Below are 5800 nucleotides of genomic sequence, written 5' to 3'. Positions count from 1 at the left end.
TGCTGTTAGGAAAATTGGGCCTTGCATACTTGTCCCAATAGTGTGGTTCTCGCTTTTAGGTACGACATAAACGTATACCTAAGTTGAGAGAGAAAAAGATTCGCACTCAAACATGCATATCGATTGCCAGTCCTGAATTCTGGGTAGATATTCGTGTCCTCCCTTTTCATTTACCATCATTTGGATACTATCAAAACAGCTCTGAGAAGGATAAAATGAATAAAACGGGTAGCTCACTCATGTAAAAAGGAAGAGTTGGGAAAGATCTCTCTCTCTCTCTCTCTCTCTCTCCCCTCACCCCCCACCAATGATCCTGCTCTGCTAGTATATAACGTAACAAACCTTCCCCCACCCCCCCCCCCCCCTCCCTCCCCAATCAGAGTCCCTTTAAGCATGCGAGGATAAAAAATAGATTTCATAAGACCCAATGTGCTAGCTGATATCAAAACAATTTATGTTATCGTCTATTAAGCCCTTCAGTAAAAAAGTATAGGGACCTAATTAGGTCCCGTTTTGAGGTGGTGGTGGGTGGAATCGATGGATTAGCCAAGCTCTTATCCGCCGAATCCGTAGAGGGTACGACCCTGGCGCTTCAGAGCGTACACCACGTCCATAGCAGTGACGGTCTTCCTCTTGGCGTGTTCCGTGTAGGTTACAGCATCACGGATGACGTTCTCGAGGAACACCTTCAGGACGCCACGGGTCTCTTCGTAGATGAGACCCGAAATACGCTTCACGCCGCCACGACGAGCTAAGCGACGAATAGCGGGCTTGGTGATGCCCTGGATGTTGTCACGTAGCACCTTACGATGACGCTTGGCGCCACCCTTTCCGAGTCCCTTGCCTCCCTTGCCGCGTCCAGTCATGGTGTTGAAGTTGTGTGAATCGAATTGACGAATGCCCGCACGATTTCCCGACTATATCCCATCAAGCGGACGTACTAGTAGCATTGCAACTCCTGCCTGCCCTTACTTTACGCTTGTGGTCGAGTAGACACGGCTTTCTCACAACGCTTTCAAAACTGCAGTTGCCTACTCGTCTGTTTCACGTCCCTGTGAAATGACTTTTGCACAAATCCAAAAAATAGAGCAAAATCAGCGATAATAGTGATTGAGGTGAGCCGCCTGTTGGCTGCAGCCAGAGGAAGGAGGGGAGGGGCAACGGGGTGACGTAGGCGAGTCGAGCAGCCAATGGCGCTCGAGCAAGCGCCTCGAGACGGCGTATATAAGCAAAAATTTTTCGGCGCCGGCCATCACAAACCACAGTTGTTCACCATGGCTCGCACCAAGCAGACTGCTCGCAAGTCCACGGGAGGCAAGGCTCCTCGTAAGCAGCTGGCCACCAAGGCAGCACGCAAGTCTGCTCCTGCCACAGGGGGTGTGAAGAAGCCTCACCGTTACAGGCCCGGAACGGTCGCCCTGCGTGAGATCCGTCGTTACCAGAAGAGCACCGAGTTGCTCATCAGGAAACTTCCCTTCCAGCGTCTGGTGCGCGAGATTGCCCAGGACTTCAAGACCGATCTTCGCTTCCAGTCGTCTGCCGTCATGGCTTTACAGGAGGCATCCGAGGCTTACCTGGTCGGTCTCTTCGAGGACACTAACCTCTGTGCCATCCACGCCAAGCGTGTCACCATCATGCCAAAGGACATTCAGCTTGCTCGCCGTATCCGTGGAGAGCGTGCATAAGCTAAATCGACCACCCTAGTATACACCAAACTCGGCCCTTCTCAGGGCCAAAATATCCTTCTAAGGAGATTTCAGACATTCCTAGCATAATTTAGGTGTCATACATACATGTGATATCAATAAATCAAGTCATTTGTAGTACAACCTGTTCTCTTACAAACAAAACGCCGTCGCTTTTCACTCTTATGCACTGTCAAGGATCACCCCCCCCCCCCCCCCAAAATAAAAATTGTCATACTGTACTAGAAATAAAAGCAGCTTGTATAAGTGACATATACTGTCCAGTCCTGTTTTATTCTGTTTTCGGTCCTCTGGCTTAATCTGTTAAGTTAGGAGATGACATTTTAAATTAACCGTTTTCTTGACATTTTCAAACCTAAGAGGGTGGCCTGCATAGTAATCCTAATGTGGAACATAACAATGAATCTCTAATCTCTAGAAAAAAGATACCGAGTGCTTATATGTGTTGAGAGAGAGAGAGAGAGAGAGAGAGAGAGAGAGAGAGAGAGAGAGAGAGAGAGAGAGAGAGAGAGAGAGAGAGAGAGAGAGAGAGAGAGAGAGACACACACAGACAGACAGACAAGACAGACAAGACAGACAGACCAGGCAGGCAGGCAGGCAGGCAGACAGACAGACAGACAGACAGACAGACAGACAGACAGACAGACACTGAGAGAGAGAAACACACACAGACAGTTTCATAAATATTCTCATTTTATAGCTATTTGCTTTCAGTGACAGAGGTTTTTGTTATAATAGTATTGGTGTCTAACACTCACAATCTCTTTAGAAATTAAAGTGTGGCTCCAATGGAGCCGAGTTTGTTGGTTTGAGGCCAAGCCACCACCACAGGGCAGTAAGTAAGCCGTTTACTTGGAGGAGGTGTACTTGGTGACGGCCTTAGTGCCCTCAGAGACGGCGTGCTTGGCCAGTTCTCCGGGCAACAGGAGCCTTACAGCCGTCTGGATCTCCCGACTGGTAATGGTGGAACGCTTGTTGTAGTGGGCCAGGCGAGAAGCCTCGGCGGCGATGCGCTCGAAGATGTCGTTCACGAACGAGTTCATGATCGACATGGCTTTGGAAGAGATACCAGTGTCGGGGTGGACCTGCTTCAGCACTTTGTAGATGTAGATGCTGTAGCTCTCCTTCCTCCTGCGCTTCTTTTTCTTATCGCCCTTGGCAATGGCCTTCTGGGCCTTTCCGGCCTTCTTGGCAGCCTTTCCAGATGCCTTGGGTGGCATGATGATGCTCGTGCTGGCTGGCGTTGCGATACAATAATGAACTTTTGCGCGAGGCGAGCTTTCCTTTTATATCCCGCTCGCGACTCAGCTCAGAGCGGGTCGCGTGGCGGAGCGCGCTGATTGGTCAGTGGCGGGCTCCCTTGATCCTGAGCGGGGTATATAACACGAAGCTCGATCTGCGGGGCGGCATAAAAGACCACAAACCCACAACAGCAGCAGCAATGTCAGGACGCGGCAAGGGAGGCAAAGTGAAGGGCAAGTCAAAGTCTCGCTCCAGCAGGGCCGGACTTCAGTTCCCCGTGGGCAGAATTCACCGTCTGCTGCGTAAGGGCAACTACGCCGAACGCGTCGGTGCTGGCGCTCCTGTCTACCTGGCAGCCGTCATGGAATACCTCGCTGCCGAAGTTCTGGAGCTCGCCGGTAACGCCGCACGTGACAACAAGAAGACCCGTATCATCCCACGTCACTTGCAGTTGGCCATCCGCAACGACGAAGAACTCAACAAACTTCTGTCTGGCGTAACCATTGCACAGGGAGGTGTTCTTCCAAACATTCAGGCAGTTCTTTTGCCAAAGAAGACAGAGAAGAAGTAAGCACTTCTGCCACCCACCACGACAAATACCATAACCAGGCTCCATCCGGAGCCACACACACTTTAATAGAGAGATTCAAGTAGACAATCAACTTTCAAACATTAATAATAACATTTATATTGATTTCATTTGGAATGTGTACATAACAAACAAACAAACAAAACAAAATTATAGGGGATATTCAGCATCACTTGGAATATTAACCAATCATATAAATCCAATATATATTTTATATTTTACTTTAAGCGAGGAATTCATATTCTATTAATTTTTAATCATACAAATGAACAAAAGCAATTCTTCACTAGACGTAATGAATGAATAAATGATCAAGGTTTTAATGTGTTTCATGAATATATATAATATATATATATATATATATATATATATATATATATATATATATATATATATATATATATATATATATATATATTAATACTTGTGAACCAGAATATGTTTGAGCAGCAGCGATCGTGCCTGCCATTGGCCGAAGTGCAACAATTCAAATAATTTAAAGGGCCTGCTCGGGTATATAAGAGAGGCTGGGAGACTGGGGCCGGTGGTGGGTGATGGGTGATGAGTGATGGTGTGGTGTGGTATGGTGTTGTTAAGAGTTGATTTACGGCCAGCCAGCCAGCTGCAGCCAAGGCAGGGCAGGGCAGGCAAGGCAAGGCAAGGCAAGGCAAGGCAATAACAGAACAGGACAGGACAGGACAGGCAAGCAGGCAAGGCAAGGCAAGGCAAGGCAAGCAGGCGGGCGGGCGGGCGGGCGGGCGGGCGGGCGGGCGGCGCGGCCAGCCAGCCAGCCAGCCAGGCAGGCAGGCAGGCAGGCAGGCAGGCAGGCAGGCAGGCAGGCAGGCAGCAGCCAGCCAGCCAGCCAGCCAGCCAGCCAGCCAGCCAGCCAGCCAGCCAGCCAGCCAGCCAGCCAGCCAGCCAGCCAGCCACTCCCACTTTGTATTTATATGCATTCAATTTATATTCAAACATTATATATGTTAAGGGCCTAGTTTTAGTGTTTATTTTAAAAATGACAAACATCGAGTCGTTTTACCAGTCCTTTAGCGTTAACAGTGATGCATTTTAAAACTGAACAGAAATCACCTTTTCTGGATATATCAAATATCGAATCCGCTTAATGTGCCTACAATTCAATCATTCAAAAAATACATAATTTACATCATGCCTTTTCATAGAACAGACAATAAGATTTGAGACAATAAGAACTTTACTTTTATAACTAAAGTTGCACAATTATACCAACTCTATGGTGGCTGGGTGGTAAGGTGTGTGGCTGGTGTTTTGGAAGTCGCGAGTTCAAACGACCCAATGGGAGTACTTTTTTTTTTTGCCATACAATCTTCCTAATACTATTATGTAGGTGTGTGTGTGTGTGTGTGTTTTTATTCATTCTTTGGTTTTATAGATGACATACATATTGACTCCTTTTACCGGTCCTTAATTAGGCTCTGGGGAAGCAATGGTGGTGGTGCATTTAAAACTAAACCAAAAATCACCAGTTCTGGACGCGTCAAATATCATATCCGCTTAATGTGTCTACAACCTAATTACTTAAAACTACACTATTTAATTCATTCATATCATGTGCATATTGGTCATTATGCTCATACAACCGACATCAAAATTTATTTTCATTATTAGAATCATACATTTCATCAAGTAATACAGATACAAAGAGATTTTCTTTCTGAGAAGACCGTTAGTATTGGCTGGCTGGCAGGCAGGCAGGCATTTGAGGGTTATTATTTCGCCTGTTGATTGGGGGGAGGGTTGATGTGTTAGGGGGTTTTCGGTTAGGTGTGGTGGTGGTGATTGGTGGTGATTGGTGGTGATTGGTGGTGGTGGTGAGTAGTGGTGGTGGTGGTGAGTAGTGGTGGTGGTGGTGGTGGTAGTAGGTGGGAGGGGGGGGGGGGGGGGGGGAAGGGGACTGATGGTCTGTGGATTCCTTCTCCGTACCCTTACATATAAGCAAAAACATGCCTTCCTGTGGGTAGAGAAACATTAACACAAATTATATCATGTAACTGATATTGTAGCCTTTTAAACAGAAAAGATTTGTACATACAAATACTTTTAAATTATCATTTATTTGTGGAAATGGCATTTACGTCATTAAATTGATACCTCAGCATCAAGCTTGTGTCCTGCAGCTGTGGTCCAGTGGTAAAGTGTATATAAGTGATGCGTATTCTTGGAGTTGCGAGTTCAAACCCGGATTAAGCTATATATATATATATATATATATATATATATATATATA

The sequence above is a fragment of the Procambarus clarkii genome, unplaced genomic scaffold (genome assembly GCF_040958095.1).
Source record: "Procambarus clarkii isolate CNS0578487 unplaced genomic scaffold, FALCON_Pclarkii_2.0 HiC_scaffold_184, whole genome shotgun sequence".
NCBI lineage: Eukaryota > Metazoa > Arthropoda > Malacostraca > Decapoda > Cambaridae > Procambarus > Procambarus clarkii.
The sequence above is the reverse complement of the archived record's forward strand: the minus strand, read 5'-3'. Positions refer to the sequence as shown.